Raw genomic sequence first — 19980 nt, 5'->3', positions numbered from 1 at the left:
AACAAAAACCATGCATCTCCATTGTATTCTCGCCACTTTACAAAAACTGGGAGACTCTTTAGTTGACGACATACCAGGAAAACAGAAAAAAAACTCACTAAAATACTTTTCATTTTGGTATTGAAATCATCTAAATTGGCTCAGAGGTTCAAAAGTTATGCATTTTTAACGAGAGTAAGGTGGACAATAATGGTAATTTTTGAGACCACTCTGCTTCAGAAAAGAGCACCCAAAGTGCCAAATGATAATACAGGTCTTAAATTTACTGCAAAATTTCAATCAAATCGGAGCAATTTTAATTTTTTTTTCATAAAATTGCTGAATTGATATGCATTGTAGCTAATGGCTGATTGAAATGAATAAAATGAGTTCTATGCGTTAAAATCCACTGAAATAATACATAATTGAAGAAAATGATCAATATCAACAATATTTTTCGTACATTTGAATTATTTTAGGTCAATTAGGCCATTACAAATATTTTAAAAAGTTTTTGTCCCTCCGGTGTTGGGCCACTGAAAGGAAGGGGGGGGGGGGTGAAAAAAAACAAAGTGAATTTTTTAATCGAGCAAAAAAAATTTGGATTTTAGGCATTTTTATTTCAAGTTCAAACGTGAAAACCAAATCTATTCTTGCTTTTAATATAACACTCGCGACCGGCTCGTCCTGAATGATCTAGTGTTACTATAGATAGTTTTTGTGGACTTGTTATTGATTAATGTTTTATGGAAGAGTCTCGAATTTCTCGAGTTGGATTAGTTTTTGAGTTTCGCAAAAATTTCTGTTTTATTTGTATGAGAGTCCATATCCCCCTACCACAGGGGTGAGAGGTCTCTAACTATCATAAAATAAATTCAAGACTCAAAAATCTCCTACATGCTAAATTTGGTTCCATTTGCTTGATTAGTACTCAAATTATAAGGAAATTTGTATTTCATTTGTATGGGAGCCCACCCTCTTAAAAGGGAAAGGGGTCGTAATACACCACAGAAAAAAAATTCTGCCATCTAAAACTCTCACATGCCAAATTTGGTTTCATTTGCTTGATTAGTTCTAAAGTTATGAGCAAATTTGTATTTCGTTTGAATGGGAGCCCCCTACTAAAAAGGTAAGAAGTCCTAATTCATCATGGGAAAAATGGTTGCCTCCAAAAACACCCACATGCCAAATATGGTTCCATTTGCTTGATTAGTTCTCGAATTATGAGGAAATTTGTATTTCATTTGTATTGGAGCCCCCCCTCCTAATGTGGGAAGAGGTCCTAATTCATCACAGAAAAAATTCTTGCCTCCAAAAACACCTACACGCCAAATTTGGTTCCATTTGCTGGATTAGTTCTCGAGTTATGAGGAAATTTGTATTTCGTTTGTATAGGACCCCCCCCCCTCCTAAAGTGGGGAGGGGTCCCAATTCATCATTGAAAAAAAATTGTCTCCAAAAACACACACATGCCAAATTTGGTTCTATTTGCTTGATTAGTTCTCGAGTTATGAGGAAATTTGTATTTCATTTATATAGGAGCCCCCCTCCTAAAGTGGGGAGAGGTTCTTATTCATCATAGAAAACATTCTTGCCTCCAAAAACACCTACATGCCAAATTTGGTTCCATTTGCTGGATTAGCGCTCGAGTTATAAGGAAATTTGTATTTCGTTTGTATAGGAGCCCCCCCCCTCTTAAAGTGGGGAGGGGTCCCAATTCATCATAGAAAAAAAATTTGTCTTCAAAAACACACACATGCCAAATCTGGTTCCATTTGCTTGATTAGTTCTCGAGTTATGAGGAAATTGGTATTTCATTTGTACAGGAGCCCCCCCTCTTAAAGTGAGGAGCGGTCCTAATTCAACATAGAAAATTTTCTTGCCCTCGAAAACCTTCACATGCCAAATTTGGTTCCATTTGCTTGATTAGTTCTCGAGTTATGAGGAAATTTGTATGGAAACCCCCCCTCTTAAAGGGGAGAGGAGTTATAATTCCCCTTATAAAGAGGGGAGGGGTCTCAAATTACCCTAGAATAAATTCTTGTCACCGAAAACACCCACATGCCAAATTTGGTTCTATTTGCTTGATTAGTTCTCGAGTTATGCAGAAATTTGTGTTTCATTTGTATGGGAGCCCCCCCCTCTTAGTGGGGGGAGGGGTCTCTAACCATCACTAAAACCTTTCCTGGCCCCAAAAACCTCTACATGCAAATTTTCACACCGATTGGTTCAGTAGTTTTTGATTCTATAAGGAACACAGGACAGACAGACAGACAGACAGAAATCCTTCTTTATAGGTATAGATAGATTAATTTCCATGCAAATCTACGAAAAAAAGACAAAAACAAAAGATAATTTTTTTGGCCGATTTTCGGAAATTCTGCTGTTTGAATTTCCATTTCTGTTTCATGCTAGAAGCGTTAACTCAACTCGTATACTCATTTTTCAAGTTTTTCAGGCTGTAGAGCCCACAGATAATTGATTTTATAAAAAAATTTTCAAGCCGATTTCTAAGGGAGGGGTGACAAAAACTTTTGAAATGATTTGCAATGGCCTTGATTTTTTCCCAAATTTGTCTATATTCCAAATATAGCTATCAAAAATTTTCGGAGGGGCAGATAAAATCGGTAAACCACTGTACTACTAAAACTTAACTATGACTAATGACCTAGTTTTTTAGCTATAATTCAAAAATGTAAAGTAATGCTTTCGGATTTACTTTGATGACTCATAACGAAACTGTCGATATTCTACAACATTTTCATCAGAAAACGTAGATGCGCGCTATTTGAGAACAATTTACTAGTTTTTTTCCGATCGCGATCGCTTCCAAAAACTGCGAAGGCTCTTCCAAATTAACTATTATAAATAAATCTTCCCACCTAGCTAGTTTTCTATTCTGACGAAAACGTCATAGCTTAATTCTCTGGCGTTAAAACCACGTACGTTTTGGTAATGCACACCAGACGGTAATCAACAGTGCAGAATCTTTTTCGGGGTTTAGATATAAATATTAATTTAAAAAATTGATTATAATAGTCGTTATTTCTTAACAAAAACGATGAACGCTTCAAAAAGAAGTTAAAAAAAAGAAGTTAAGTCGGGTTCGAAACGTTGGAATGAAAAGAAGAATATTGCGAACTTAGTGGTATTGGTATTTATTGACTGAACGGCCAAAAACCTAGTCAATTGATATAAAGTACCGGTAGACCAATATCAAATGATAATATCAATCATTATAATATTAATAAACAATGATGACACTGGTACGATTTATTTTATGTTGAAACATGTAGTCGAACCGTCATAATGCGCCTTTTATTATAAGTCCCGTAAAGTAGTAATCAAAATTTGGCAATGAACATATTTTAATGGTGTATGGTATAATTTTTTCAACACATCACACTCATGCATCATCGACGAAAAATTCCATTTTGATGATAGAACATTAGTGCTATTCAACATCAGAAGAAATATTGCATTTCTCATGGTAATTCGGTACGATAAATTACGTTGATAGCACCTCATTGTGAATCTGATGAAATATTTCCTCTGCAACAAACAACCCATAGAAAAAAATCCACACGGAAATCGAACCACCATGATCGGTGTCTGCAGCACAAGTGCGGAACACTTCACAGACGTTATTAATCATATTTTGAATGGTCCAATTTCCCGCTTAAGTCATCCCATATAAATATACATAAATAAAATCCCGTAAACCGCAAGTTCAAGTCCGCTACTGATTTTGTGTTATTCAAACTAATGCGTCACCCCGGTCGTGCGTCCGTCCGCGTACCGTGGTACCAGCACGGAGCAGCTGATTCGTTTACCGAAAAGCAACGTATATTTACGTTCATCTCAAGTTGGCCATCTGCCTCCATCACCATCATCATCATCATCATCACCACCATGAACCAGCAGAACCACCCCGAAATGACGCATTCCGGTCACTCCAAATCAATTAGATTTAAATCGAACTGAATCGAACAATGCTCACCTGTGCTACCGCGCAGTTCGCGCCAATGCTGACCGCCGCCGCCGGCACCAGTTACGATCGTTACGCGCACCGACCAACCCGGCGACAATTAGTATACTCCGGAGAGGCCACGCGGGAGAGCAAAACACGCGAAAACAAATTGCCGGCTTTTCTTTCCTGTCGTAAAAATGTCACTCCTTTCACAGTTCAACACTACACGCTCGGAATAGTACATAAATTTTCCACTTTTACTTTCGATCCCAACCGAACCTGAGAAGGGCGAGGCGGCCGAGAGGCGACCGCCTGACGGACCGGGGCTTGGCACCGAGCGCGTCCAACTGTCCAAACAGGCATGTAAAAAATTACGATGACAACATTTCACCACGAACTCTTCCGTGACTTCCGCTGCGTAGCGGCTGGCACGGGTTCTACGAAACGTTAGGTAACTGTCGCAGCACCAGGAAAATTTGTCCGACGGTTTGACGGTTTCCGTCAAACGATCATAATCCACCACTGGTTTTCGCAGCGCAGTCGTTATTGATGGTAATTTGGACGCTCTGTTAGTGACGGTTTGTTAGGCCCGTGCCGTCGCGTCGAACGATTATATTTGCCCAAAATCAACAAAGAGCTTTGTCGCTGCTGGCGGCCACCTTTCTTGTGCACGTACAACAGTCACAAAGCGCGGCACGATCAGGCGTTTCCCGTGTTTATCGAATTCGATAAACTAGAGCACGAACTAAAACTGTTTCCTTCACAACCGCTTCCAGATTGTGATCGTACCTTTGTTCGCGATTGATCGACGCGCAAAACAAAGTCTCAACCGAACCGGACGATCCTGTCTGGGATGTGATGTTTACTCCTGGCGTCTCCGAAGCGAACTGACTGTTCAGCAGGCGAGTTTTCCACTATGAACCGCGAGGAAAATCTGCCTCGTTTTTCAGTACACCGACCACCACCAACAGCAACACCAGTCAGAACATCGCGATCGTCAGTGTGATGCTGTAAGACGAGGATCCCTTCTTCACAACGCAACGCAACGATGCGATGCAGCGATCTTCGGGAGGTAAAAACCGACGGCGGATAGACAGACAAACAGTCGGGCTGTAGTACCATGCCAGTATGTCCCTCTGTCTGAGCAGGAGCAGCACCAGTGTTTGGATTTGTTTTTCCGTTTTTTTCCTCCCTGTGTCCCACTACCGACTGGCGTGCATGTGTGTAGTCTGCAGAGCGTGTATGGAAGTGTACACAAAGAATGAATGAAAAAACGCACGCTCTCCTTGGAGAGACTCCTGCCACGATGCACGATATTATTACTTTCTTCTTTAGTGTATCGTAACCGCAAGGAGTAGTGTACCGTGTACACAGTGCTTCAAGTTAAGATCGCGCAGCCTGTCGTTGATTGAGCGTACTTTTTTCGCAAGATAAACCACCAACAACGCACAGTGGGTAAACTGAAACGTTGATCAGCATGATTCATGTAGGGAAACACAGAACACAAAAAATGTTCTCAGGAAAAAAATGACAAAAATAGAAAAATGGGTCAGCAAAGGCTTAAACGAGTTGACCGGTCACGATAGCATTTGGCAGGTGTTGTAGTGTAGTTTGTTACCACTGCATATGTTGATTAGCTTAGCTTTAATTTTGGTTTGGTAAAAAACATTTGAATTTATCTACATATCTATCTAAATATGTGATTGATTGGCATTTATGAAATCATATAGGTAATTGCACCTGGAGCCATAATTTTGATACTATCAATCTTCTATATATACAAAAGTGAGCGTGAGTTTGTATGTTCCGCCATAACTCCAGAACGCCTTGACCGTTCCCTATTAAACTTGGCACATATGTTCCTTGACATAAGGGAATCAGCACTGGGAGGTTGACAAAATGGGGAGGGGTCCTTTACAAACGGAGTAGATCTAAATAAATAAAGGGGATTGCGTTTCTCTTGCATTTAGACTGATTGCAGTTGTGCAAGCGACGCTCCACCGAGAAGGGATATATGGAAAAAAATATGAAAAATATGCTAGGGGCCCGAACGAGGGGCTCGTAGGACTACGAATGCGAGTCTACGAAACTTTGAAAATGATTTGCAACGGCCTAAATGCTCTAACACATTCCTATAAATTTGATACAAGAGGACAAGTTTAAATTTTCTAAACACACGTGCTCTGTATATCAGTTTTATCCGTTTCTTAGAGTTTGCAGTTCTACTAAGAGTTTCATCAGGCCACAATCACACTTCTTTCTGGTGATTGGCGACGATATCGAATTTAGAAAATTTTTGTGTGACTTGTAGCACTAGTCAACTTTAGTTAACTGGCTTGACGAATGTTAACTGGCTTAAGGATCTTGCTCAGAACATAAAATATTTGTTATTGGAAGCATAACTTATGGTTGAACGGAAAAGATATATAAATAAACCGGGTTATCATTTACCACTGGTCCACATTCGTCAATTTTCTTGAAAATAGTTGATATATAGCACCATTTATTTTGACAGGTTGATTTGAAATACGGTACATCCGTACATCCCAAGCACAGATTACAAATTAGTATAAGTCTGAACGTCGTAAGGAATCTTCGCGCTGTTGGGACGAGGGGGCTTTATTACTTTTTTTTTCTAAAAGTAAAATAATCGAAATTACAGTAAACAGACTGTAACTTAACTGTCGTCCTTGCCTGTGAAGTAGAGCGGTCACGGAGAAAATGCATGGGGATCTTTGACCTTGAAACTTTTTGTTAATTTTCACTAATTAGTGATCGAAAAAGAAAGTTACATATTATAGAACACATAATCACATAATGGCTACATCTATTATGAGTCTATCGATATCTAAACCATGAAAATCCATTCATAATTGGCAGAGCTATTACCCAAGTAACAATCCAATAGCAAATTGGTCTTATGCATTTCTTATAGTAGTTTTATCAGAGCATTGCAAAATCTATCAGGTTTTATAATGTTTTTCCTCAAGTGAATGTTATCTTATTTGATTAACATTTCTGAAGTATGATTGAAGGAGACTTGAAGAAACACGCATAAAACTGAAATATCAATAAGTGTAATTCACCTTACAAGTGGTTTTAAAAGATACTTGATTTCTGCTCATAAACGACGCTCCTTAAAACCTAGCAATAGTTTTGACAAAAATTGATGACATTCTTCTGCAAGATTGGTTTATCTTAACAATGCTACCATAAAACCGTCTTAAAACCGTATATTCTTGTAAGAGAAATCATACTCTGAAGAAAGAACATTCGAGCGTAAACAACTGATCTGTCAAAATGGGCATCTGAACCGTGAGAAAATTGAACAAATATGGATCTTTCAATCGAAACTTTAGCAGGATTTCATATGAAAAATCAGCGAAATCAAAAAAAAAATTAAGATTTCCAAATGAGCTGAGGAAGGACTATGCCGGTGATGATGCATCAATATTAGATTTGTATGTTATTAGAAAATATGGTTCGATTGTATTCTGACGGAGGCGCTGCCGGTGCCGGTTTGTAGAGTTGTTTGTATTTTTTAAACTGAATATAGAGGTTATTAGCCGGTGTTGGGAAAATGTTCGAAGGGGTTGAAGCATATTTTTTTTAAAGACGGTTGTAACGACAAAGCATATAAAAATTTTGCAGATTAAACTTTACGCATGGAACTGCCGTGCAGCCCTATTTTAATTTTTAAAATCAATTTATATGGGTAATAATAATGACTGCAGTACTTAAAAAATATTAAACTCAATATAAGTAGGTGAACCACCAGCACAAAAAACATCTTACATTGACACTTTGTTGATGTTTTCTTTGTTTATACGAGAATGATTATCTTGCAAAAAACTTGGTAGTAATTCAAACAATTCTTGTTCAAGCACAACTTGTCTTCTTCAAGAATACAATAAGTATAGATGAACTTATCGACCTCTTGGAAAATGTTTCTTTGTCTTGTGCAAGAAATGTTAGCCTAATAAGCGCTTTCGGGTTGATTTAGATAAAACCATTGAAAAAATGGCGAACAGGACTGTTTTGATAAGTTTTGAAATTCTAGCCAATTGCATATCGGCGTTTATAAATATGTTGTTATGCAATACCATAAGTGATCTTATCTTTTTAAATAAATGTTCGGACACTTAAAAGACTTTTTGCCGCACTTTGTTAAAAATTTGGTAGCTGTCAACTTCTTCATGAAATTATTGAATTTTTTTTATTAATTAAATTTTTTAATAATCTAGCGAAAATAACCGGCGCGTTAAAATTTTCTAACTTTCATGTCACAAAACATCGACAAACTGAGCATTACATGAAAAATTTCTCATTGATTGACAACAAAGCAGCTGCTTTTATTTTCAATTTTCATTTATATCCATTTTGGAAAAGCAATGTCCGTGAATGTTTTTTTTCTCTTATAGCTTTTAGTCAATTTAAAAAAATTAAGACTGTGAAAAGTGTATGATGTCTTGCAAGTGTACTTTGAGGCGACAACCATAAAATCATCAACACTTGTGGTGGTTATCTTTTAGTTTCAGCCGACTCTTCGGAAGTCACTATAAATACATATCGATAAGAATTACAAGTTTTAAAAGGACCTTTAGAAATATTCTTGAGAACCTTCTTTAGTGTGGACCATCCCAGATTTGTAAGGGTTTTATGGCTGTTTCATCGCAGATTTGTAGAATTGCAAGTTTTATATTCGGTTTTAAGGAGCAAATGCTGGAAACCTCTTCAAGTGCATCTTAAAATTGAATTTGTTACTTGGGTAGAATTCAAAATCTTTTACATTTTCGAGGCGCTTGCATTTTTTGATTTTTCGGAATGACACCCTATCCCAAACCTTGCCGTAAGACGTAATTCTACATCAAAACCTTTGTTTCATTTCCGTTATAGGGATTTTCATAGCATAATTAGCTACGTGACAGAAGGGGGAGCTGACGGAGGGGGGACGAGGATCACGAGTATGAATGTATGTTGTATGTATGTATGTATGTATATATGTAGCGAATATAGAAACAAGTTTCAAAGATTTTAACGGGTGGAAACTAAAATTTTGGAATTTTTTTCTCAAGCTGTCAAAAAAAGACAAAGATACATGAAGAAGATCTGATTTACCGAAATTAAAGATACATTATCCATTGTCGAAAAAAAATTAGTGTACATTTGAAAACGATCCGTAATCGGCTTTTCGGCGAAGCTTTCGTTTGACATCGAAACAGAAGCGTTATACGGCCGTCATGTCAACTTTGCGAATGCATCTCTTGATTCTACCAATCAACTGTTTGCCATTCGTGGCTCTTCAGTTATTTTTGTACACCAAGGAACTCAAAATCCCGACGAAATCTTCGATTGGACGCACTAAGACAGAATTTTCGGGTCGTTGTTTTTGGGTAAAAATGGGATCGAATGAGTATCCAGGAACGATTGTGTTTTTTTGGCGTAATGCGATGATGCTCTATCCGGCCAAAACACGTACTGTTCATCTGCATGATGTTTTTGTAGAAACGGGATCAAAATTTTCTTCAAACATTCGTCTGGTGCATTTTAATTGATAGTCAAACCAGAGGGCTTGTTGTTGAAGAAACGAGAAAGAGAACGATGTCCTTCTGCGTCCATAATTTTAGCTGGTCTTCCACTACCTTGCTTGCGAATAGTTGTTTTATGCAATATAATAGTTATAATAGTTTTATGCAAAACTGGGCAAGCATAAACAAAACCAAAAATATTAACAAAAAGAAGAGAGAGAGAGCTAACACATACATACTCTTATTTCTCTCTAAGCTCGTTTGTTGTTGAGCATAAGGGCTGCGAAAAAAATCCAAAATTTTAGTTGCCATCGTTATTCTTGCATTGCGATAGTGTAAATAAAATATAAGACAATAAATGCAATAAAACACTTCAAATCATTGTTGAGAGACAAACCACACGCTTTTTGTACGACGTTGGGACATTACATTACAAACATCATGTAGTTAGAATGTGTACACGCCCAAAAAAGTGGTTCCATCCAGGATCGAACTGGAGACCTTCTGCGTGTAAAGCAGACGTGATAACCGCTACACTATGGAACCCGCTGGCATTCGAGCAGTCTCTATTGTAACGGACGAGTTTTAGTTAGAAATAATATTTTTGATTAGATTCCAAAACGAAAACAAAAAGCGAGGTTGCAAAAAAAGATCTTTTCTAAATCTATAGTAATGATTAAAATTGATGGAAATTTGAGAAGATTATTTAGATAAAACCCCAAGTATCAGAAGCGAAACTGAATTCAATGCTATCGGAGAATTCTCTCCCTTAAAAGAATAATAAAAATTGGTGAACAAGAAATAAATAACTTGAAAATTTTTTATGTGGTAGAGCATATGTTTTTCAAGGTTTCTGTGAAGTTTTTCAGAAGACAACGATCTTTTAAATGCTGTTAACTCTGCATTAACTTTGCATGAATTGAAATTTAAGAATCTTTTTGTAGAATATTTTTTCAAAATGCCCATTTTAGTTAAAAATAACACCGTATTGAAACTAATTTTTACCAATATTTTTTCTTATGTTCATTACTCTCCTAACCCCTTTTAATTTTCCTCATCAGGTCCCACCGTGCAATCGATTGCTGTTAGCTTTGTTACATTATCCACATGTATACACAACAATCTTTTTTCCCGCTTAGCACACTATGGTGTACGGTGTTTGGCCCAATGACTGACACTATCGGCATCTCGGCATGTGACATGCGCGAGGCAGGCGCATTCGCAGAATATATACAACTAAGACTTTCAACCCGCTTAAATATTTCTGTGTGTGCGCACGCGGATCAACGCGATCGTTGCTCGATATTGACGCGATCTCCTTTGCGTTCTCCTTTTCTCGCTTCAAACGCTTCAAACACGCGGTAGGTATGCAGGGAGTTCAGCAATGCTCTCGTATTAAGGATTTTTGCTCTCCATCTGGTAACGGACGCATGCTGCGTCCGGGGGAATCTCTCGACAGATGTGCAGTCCCTAATAACGATGAGGGATGGCCGCGATTTTACTGGATGATGATTCAATCACAACACACAACAACTATTCAACAATGATATAAAAATATATCAGAAAACCATACTCTATGTTTAAACAATTTTCATTCGAGCCCGAAATTGTCGGGATCCCTAAGCAATCTTTAATGTTTTTATTACCCTTACTGCATCCTTCTATTCGCCCTCAGTGGTGGTATTACTGAGTAAACCAACTGCTCCCGCGTAGAGCGGTTGATCAGTATAATATACTGATTCTATATTATAGAAGCGATCTGTTTGTGCTACCGAATGCATGTTGCACTTTGCGATTGCAGTGACTGGAAAAACTTACCACTTGCGTTGAAGTTGCCGTTCTTGCCACACTGTAGAGATAGGAACGACGAACGATAATGTTAAGCTGTGGAGGCGTCCGTTCGTTCGGTTGGAAATGTGCTGCACATGCAAAACTTCGAGGTGGCATCCCACACACGCATGCACGCGCGATTCAAACACCTACCCTGCAGAACGACAAGATGAATTTTGTTGACACTTTCCCGGTGCCGTCCGTCGGTTGGTGCAAAATAACGCTCGCTGCACTGCAACGCGATGATGAATGTCGCCCCGAAGCGGCGAAGGGATCGCTTCGTTGCGCCTCCGCCGGTCCGGCGCACGATAATTCGAAGACATAAATTTCGGAACGGGCAGAATGTCTCACCTGTCAGTGCGAAACGGTAAGGTGTCACCGCGGATGCGGACGTTAACTTTGCGCCGCCGCCGCTGACAGGCTTTGATGTTGAACAGATTTTGACGAAAGGTCGTGGGTAGCAGCAATCACACTGTCAGGCCAAATCAATAGCAATGAGGATTACAGTATGATAATGTTTTAGAATTTGATACCTGCAAAAATAGCTGCAGAAACTCTCTTTAGATTATAAACACTTGGCACGTTCTGGTCAGTTTCTTGATTCTCATAGATAACTAGATCAGTAGATGATAAGCAGACAGTCAGCTGTTTCCTTATTGTCAACCAACAGGAACATACTTCTAGAAGTTTATATCGATGCCCTATTCGGCGTGGACATAACCAACCAGGAATTCTGCAGTTCTAATATATTAAGCTGTAGTTCCTTGTCCTTCTTTTGGGGCTTAGTCGCCGTAACCTTATTAGAAAGGTTACGTGATTCGTTGTGCCTTTCAAATAGCGCAACATACTTTTCGAGTGGACCAGTGTCAGTTGCGTCCGGGCCGGAGGAAGTTATCAGCAGAATTGTTATCAAGACGGGAAGATAGCGTGTGATACGATAGGCATCCTACAAGTTCGTAATACGGATGCTGCGTTACTGTGTCTGCTTCGATCTTCTTCTTACCTAACATCTTGAACTCTTGACTCAAGCCTCCGCGAATTCCTTAACGTAAGACCCACTTACTGAATGCTTCACTTGCAAAGGAGAAGATTTACCAGGCCTCAAACATCTTTTACCTTTCTGGACAATCTTCTCGTCGACGTACCAAGCAATGTTTGGTTTACATGAGGGGTCATCGACTCGATTACCGGGAATTTATCGTCGTATAAAGCCCCAAACACAATGCATACGGATTTTACTACGTTGCGGCAAATTGACAGTTTTTACATGGGTTTTCTGTCAAATTTCCGCAACGTAGTAAAATCCGTATGCTTTGTGTCTGGGCCTTAACACTCTTCAGTTCGATATACAAAACTCGCTCTCTCATTCTATTCCACAGACGGAGCACGTTACAGGAATCCTTTTTGGGGAATTTACTTGCTTATTTATTATGTGTCCATGTCCGCCGGATAGGTTCTCGTCTACAGCCCGGATGTCGTTGGCTAGGCTGCGTCGCTATGAGCCTTTGGGGATTCCAGTCAGGGGTTCTCTGCAGATCTCGTTCGCTCCTTTCCTCAAGGTAAGTCCGATCCACTTCCACCTACATTTACGAATTTCTGTTACTATCGGCCGTTAATGACATCGACGATGGAGATCCTCGCAGGAACCGGTTAATAAATACCTGCAGTTTTTGCGTTGTCTCCGCTGAGACGCACCACGTTTCGCAGGCATACAGCAGTGCGGATTTAACGTTTGAATTGAGAATTCGGGTTTTCGTATGTAGAGTGAGTTTGAGCGCCAAATGTTTCGCAGTCCTGCAAAGGCACCCCTGGCCTTCCTGATCCGTGTGGCTATATCAGTCTTGGTACCACCATCGGGCGTTGTCTGGCTACCAAGATATTGAAAGGCATCTACCTGCTCAACTTGTTGTCCCGCTACTGTGAAGTTGGTGAAATTGTCAATGTTCACTACCATAGACTTAGTTTTTGCTACATTGACTGTTAGACCTGCTGCCTGGGAGCTCTCGGAGAGGTCATCTAACTTGCTCTGCATTTCGTTTCGGCGTTGTGCGAACAAGACAATGTCGTCGGCTAGGTCGAGTTCATTTAGCTGCTCCATCGTTACAGAATTCCAAGGCAACCCTCGATTTCGTCTGCTGTCAATTGCTCCAACTAATATCTCATTCATAACGATGAGAAACAGAAGTGGTGATAAAATGCAACCCTGTCTCATGCCAGCAGTAACCCTTATAGGGTCGGACAAAACACCGTTGTGCAAAACCTTGCACGAGAACGCGTCGTACTGAGCCACGATGAGATGGACTAGCTTACCTGGTACTCTTCGACGCCTAAGTGCGCCTAGATGTTTGAGTCGTGGTTGAGACGGTCGAACGCCTTTTCGAAATCAACGAACACCAGCAGAAAATAGTCCTGGCATTCGTTGATCTGCTCCAATATTATGCGGAGCCTTGTGATATGGTCTACACATGATCGTCCAGCACGGAATCCAGCTTGCTGCCGCCGGAGAATAGCGTCAATCTTCTCCAGGATCCGGTTGAGCGTTTACTTTACAGAGTACTTTGAGAGTAGTACAAAGCAATGTGATGCCACGCCAGTTACTGCATTCAGTTAAGTCTCCCTTTTTAGGGACTTTGACCAATATGCCCTGCATCCAGTCCACCGGAAAAGTTGTGGTTTCTCATATATTGCTGAAAAGCTGATGCATCATCTGGGCTAACAAAGATGGGTCAGCTATGACCATCTCGGCTGCAATACAGTCTATTCCTGGCTGGCAGTCTGTTGGATTTCATACTCTTGATGGCTGCTACAATTTCATCCAACGATGGCGCCTCCGAGTTGACGCGATTAATTCGACGAACTATTGGCGTCATACGCTACAGGTTTTGTTGGTCTCTGACATTTAAAAACTCGGAAGAGTTGTTCAAAATGTTCAGTCCATCGCTTCAGCAGTTCTGTACGATCAGTCAGTAGCTGACCAGCTCTGTCCTTCAGCAACATCCACTAAAGCGGCGAGAAATATCGTACAACAAACCAATATCACCATTGACGGCGGCGGTTTCCCCTTGTTCGATTAGGGAGTTAGTCCAGGCTCTCTAGTACCGCCTACAACCTCGTTTAACAACCCTCTCCAATTCGGCGTATCGTTGACGGGCAGCCGTCTTAGCCGATCTGATTCGCGCTCGCTCCGTGCAGGCTTTTGCCTCACTCCGCTCGCCCATATTCCTCCAAGTTGTTTGTTGGTGAATGCCAGAGTGATATTCGAAAGGGACGCTCCACAGCGAACAAAATGTTCGACTAGTTCGGAGAATGCAACATGCAGATTCTTCATTGATTTATAGATTTCAAGGCAGCGTATGACTCAGTAAAGCGAAATGAGTTGGGGCGTATTGTGATTGAATGTGGTTTTCCAACGAAGCTGGTTAGGCTGATACGTGCATCAACGAGGCCGCAACCGCGGTGCTAGCAGTGGAAAGCTCGAGTGCACAAAATGATTGGTTTGACGGGGAATACCAACAAGCGATAGAGAGAAAAAAAGAGCTTGGAAAAACTATCTTAGCATATCCACGAAAGAGGATTTGGCCAAGTATCGACGTGTGCGGAATGATTTGACCACTATCCTGAGGTGGAAAAAGTGCTGAAGGAGGACAGAGATCGTGAGGAGCTGAAATAACTATTCCGGGGTAATGACACGCGCAAGATTTGCGAGAAAGTGAGCCAAACTCGTAAGGGCTACACACCAAAACCTGACATGTGTAGGGACGAGGGAGAAGATCTAATCACAAACGAGCGCGAGGTGGTCGACAGGTGGAAGCAGTATTTCGTTGAACCCCTCAACGGCGATATAGCAGCAGGAGACGCAATGGAAGTTAACCTCGGAGTGCCTACAAACGACAACAGCGTACCGGCTCCCTATCTCGAAGAGATCCGGCAAAAAATTCGTCAGCTGGAGAATAATAGAGCCGCCTGAAAGGACTGACTCCCGGCAGAGCTCTGCAAAAATGGCCAAGAGCCGCTAGCAACGACACTTCATTGGATAATTTCTAGGATTTGGGAGGAGGAAAAACTACCGGAGGGGTGGATGGAAGGTGTAGTCTGTCCATCTTCAAAAAAGGGCGACCGGCTAGATTGCTGTAATTACCACTGCATCACATTGGTCAACGTCGCCTACAAGGTGCACTTTTTTGGTGGATTTCAGGGCAGCATACGATACAGTATACAGTTAAACGAGAACAGCTATGGCAGATAATGCACGAGTTCGGTTTTCCGAACAAACTGACGCGGCTGATCAAAGCTACCCTGGAGCGAGTGGTGTGCTACGTGCGCGTTTCGGGAACACTTTCGAGTCCTTTCGAATCGCGCAGAGGGTTGCGGCAAGGGGACGGACTGGCCTGTATGTTATTCAATATCGCTATTGAAAGTGTGATCCGGCGAGCGGGCATCGAAACGAGAGGAACGATCTTCAGCAAGAGTAGCCAACTCCGAGTCTTCGCAGACGACCTCGACATCATTTCTAGAAATCTTGGGACGGCGGAGGCAATCTACGCCAGACTAAAAACGGAGGCTAGGAGGATAGGGTTACAAATCAAGCCGTGACTATTGACGGCGATGAACTGGAAGTGGTTGATGAGTTCGTATATTTGGGATTTATGGTCACCGCCGACAATAAAACGAGTGAGGAGATCCAACGACGCATTCAAGCTGGAAATCGAGCCCACTTTTCCCTCCGCAAGATGCTTCGATCTGGGAGCATACGCCGCCGCACAAAGCTGACGATGTACAAAACGCTAATTAGACCGGTAGTCATTTACGGAATTGAGACAGTAACTTTGCTTACGGAGGACACACGTGCACTAGCCATATTTAAACGAAAGGTGTTGCGGACTATTTTTGGCGGAGTACAAACGGAAACTGGAGAGTGGCGGAGGCGTATGAATCACGAGCTACAGGCACTGCTTGGAGAGATTCCCGTGGTACACCTGGCGAAAGTTGGGAGACTACGGTGGGACAGCCACGTCGCAAGGATGGTCGTTCGGCATCAGGAAATCTGCAGTGAAATCCGTTCTCTTCAAGAACCCCACCGGCACCAGGAATAGAGGGGCCCAACGTGCTAGACGGCTCGACCAGGTTGAAGCCGACTTGCGTCTGTGGAGACGCGCAATGAATTGGCGACGAGTAGCCCAAGACCGACTACAATGGAGAGGAATTCTTAATACGGAGCCACCCTGGCTCTCATCTGCTAAAGTAAGAAGTATATGACCACTGCCCAATTGGACGGTTAAGCGCGCACCCGACGACCATATACAGGGTGTTAGGTAGCTTTGTGCAAACATTTCAGGGGGTGATGGACGACCACATTTGATGAAAAAAAATCCCTCTACGCATATGGTCAAATTTCAATCATTATAGAGCTATTAAACATTTTTAATTTTCGATTCTGTTTGCCTTAAATTAGCTCTAGTACAAAAGCTATGCTAGCTCCTACTTCATGGAATTTAGTAACTTTTCAGATCCAGATTGATTAACCTCCTGCAGCTAATAGGAAATTTGCTGCATCGAACAGTTTAGTTCCGGATTCTTTGCTGACTACTGAGCTAGTGGCTAGTTGCTGAAAGGCCGAACACTTTTGGTGTTACTGGGCCGAATAAGACCCGCGCGTCCAGCATCCGGTTCCCGCTGCTCGGCCGGTTCTCCATACGCAGTATCCGTCGTTGGAATTGAACATAACTGAAAATATGAAATCATATTAATTTAAGATTTTGTTTTGACGGAGGCCTGCGTCTTTGTTTACTATACTGGGTAACACTTTATGAAAACGAAAACGAAACTGTAACATTTAAATGAAGGATTTTAAACATAAATAAAATTTTTATCACTGCATGGAATTTTATTATAAAAGGACGTTAGATAGAAAAGATGTCCAGCAGCTTTGTTATGTGACGATTGTTACCATTATGTAATTGTCAACAATTATACAACAGTCAAAATTGATTGAACAGTCTAGTTGTTCAATTTTCATTTTTCAAGTAATCCCACGCCAGTACAGTTTTAGCTTGCTTCCCTTGCCGAGACGACGATTGTATACATCTGCGATACCGTTTACTTCGATTTTAGAAAAAAGTAAGTCATTTCAAGCCAGTTGTTAGTTTCTAGTAAGTGTGGACGCCCTAGATGTCCTGGAAGTAAACCGTATCGATCAAGTGCATATCCACTCCGTCTTCACGACCAATTTTGTCGATCAGTCACTAAAAACTAATCAAAACTGACGGCTCGTATGAAAACGTTGGTAAGTTGGTAACAGAATGTTGTATTATTGTATATTTTAACGCAGTTGTTAATTAAATGACCTTGCTACTCCTTTATTTCTACATTGGTTGTAGGCTGCTGGTAATTCTTCGTCTATTTTCATTCATTTAACTATTTACAGAGGGGGCACAGCATTAAGAAAACTTAGAAGATATAGCACGGCACACGAAATTAAATTTCCATTGTTTTCCCGAGCTAAAAACCTCAACCACTCTTGTTTTAGCTTTTGCAACTTTCACACAACACATTCCAAACCTCTCCTGTTGTTGTATGATTCATAATTTGGTCCACAAAGTATGTTAGCAATGTTTGATCAAGAATTCCTGTCCAAATCCACGTTCTTTATGGCCAGCTTCATTATTTCGCATACGGCCTGGATTGGCCGTAGTCCGGATAATGCCAACATCTGTTAAAACTGATCATAAATCCTTTATTTGCCTACGCGCATTTTCACTTAAGCCCGAGCTTTGTGTGTTTTAATGAATGGGACATAATCCACCTTACTTCTATGTCTATCCATCGTTCGGGCAAAAAAATATGACAAACTGATTCGTACGATATTGTGTCTGCTTCTGCTGCTGCTCGCCCGCCCGTTGCATTATGCGGTGGTTTATAATTGGAAGACTAATAAACCAGCCAGTGGCCGGTCATCCCAGCTGTTGGCTATCATAACTGAAGTTCGCGGAAAATGTGCCCTTGATTTCGAACTCGATCGGTGAAAAAAGAAAAAGTAAATCAAGCCGTCTGCAGGCAATCTGGAACGGACACATGTTTCAGCTTTCGGAGGTGTTCGGCTGTGGCGCAAATTTCATTTGGCGCGGATGTCAGCGCTTAAGATTGTCACAACATCCTTCGTCTCGTTTCCCGCCTGCCAAGTTCCTTCGCTTCGGACAGATTTCTTTGTTATATTGAAAGTAGGCTGATTAATGGTAATTTCGACACCAAACCGGAGAGCCGGGCCGGGGGTGATGCTGTCCCAAATTCCTGCCGAACGCTAACAGTCAGCGCCAGATGGCGCTAGAAATAACACATTTTTGGCAGCAAAAAAAATGATGATCATCGATTTTTCGTCGAGCCAAAACCACTTTCTCTCACTTATTTTCACAGCTCCACGATGCTAGGTCAACGATGAGGAAAGTAGCATGCAGTCAGCCCCTGATGACAGAAAATGCAGCCAATGATGCGGAAAATTACGTTTTCCATGTACGCTGCTGGTGCTGCTGGCGCTGTATCGGTTTTTCTCGAATTTCAGGCTATGACCTCACACAGTTGCAAATGTTGACTGACAACCTTTCAGCGCCAGCCAGGCAGCGGTTCGGTCTAGTTCCCCGTGGTTCTGCACTTTGTTACGTTAAAAATGCAACACAAAAAACAAAATATTTGCCTGATATCTCGTTACTGACGTGCCCAGGCTGGGGGTATTTTGGTACTGCCCCACTTTCTCTGTAAAATTTAATATAAAATAAAATTTCGTTTCAAGCCTAATCCAAGCACAATTCCAAGTTCTAATTTCATGCCCAATTTCTACACCGATTTCAAGTCCAATTCTGAGTCTAGTTTAAAGTTCAATTCAAACGCAAATATGAATTCAATTTAAATCCAACTTCACCTTCTACTTTGATTGATTTATTTACTAGTTTAATGGGGCTTTCAACCAATAGTTGGTTCGCCTCGAATTCCTATTTTAAGCCCAACTTTAAATCTAATTTCAAGTCAAGTTGCAAGGCCAATTTAAAATCAATTCATATTCATTTTTAAGTCCAATTTTAAGTTTAGTGATGGAAGAAAACCTATCTTTAAAGGCTAGTAAATTATGTTCTTTTTTATGGAAATTTGTCAATTTCAAATGAAAAAATTTTCATTGTAATATTTTTTGTAGTTCTTGAATTATGGCTGAAACACTCGGTTTTCCGGAATATTTACCTATTTCAAAAAATTATATCTCATAAACCAAACTAGGGTTTATTTCTAATTCCCGTCGTAGTAAGGTAAGCCACTTCAATTTTCATCATTTCTTGGATGGATGTAGGGTATGTTGCTACATCGTCGTAATTGCCTATTCCCGTCCTATCCAACACAAATTATTAAAAATATCAGCATTTTTATGACACACAATGCAAAACTAGATATTCCCTAATATTTTAGTTAGTTGTCTATCATACGCAATCAATCAAAGTGAGCTGAGATCTATTTAAATGCTTTTTATCATTAAAAAAGTCCTACCAGCCAAATTTCCTACGTTTTTTCGTGCGGCGAAGAAGACAATGTCGACTAATCGTGCTAATTTCCGTTATTTATAAATGAAAATAACTCACGCAAGGCATTGTCGTTATTCTACAGCCAGAAAAACTTGCCTGACCTGCAGAAATT

General features: G+C 40.7%; 1 protein-coding gene and 1 non-coding gene across 2 annotated transcripts in view; both read right to left on the bottom strand.

Annotated features, from left to right (window-relative positions):
* Nucleotides 1-4028, bottom strand: part of LOC128736538 (oocyte zinc finger protein XlCOF22) — a 36654-nt gene extending 32626 nt beyond the window's left edge. Inside the window, exon 1 of the mRNA XM_053831021.1 lies at nt 3980-4028. The gene's annotated coding sequence lies outside the window, so the exon portion shown is untranslated. The remainder of the gene's footprint in view (nt 1-3979) is intronic.
* A 5922-nt stretch (nt 4029-9950) lies between these two features.
* Trnav-uac (transfer RNA valine (anticodon UAC)) lies at nt 9951-10023 on the bottom strand. The gene has a single exon. It is a non-coding gene; the product is annotated as a tRNA-Val (tRNA).
* Between the last annotated feature and the right edge of the window lie 9957 nt (nt 10024-19980).

The sequence above is a fragment of the Sabethes cyaneus genome, chromosome 2 (assembly GCF_943734655.1).
Source record: "Sabethes cyaneus chromosome 2, idSabCyanKW18_F2, whole genome shotgun sequence".
NCBI lineage: Eukaryota > Metazoa > Arthropoda > Insecta > Diptera > Culicidae > Sabethes > Sabethes cyaneus.
This window is presented reverse-complemented; position numbering and strand designations above follow the sequence as displayed.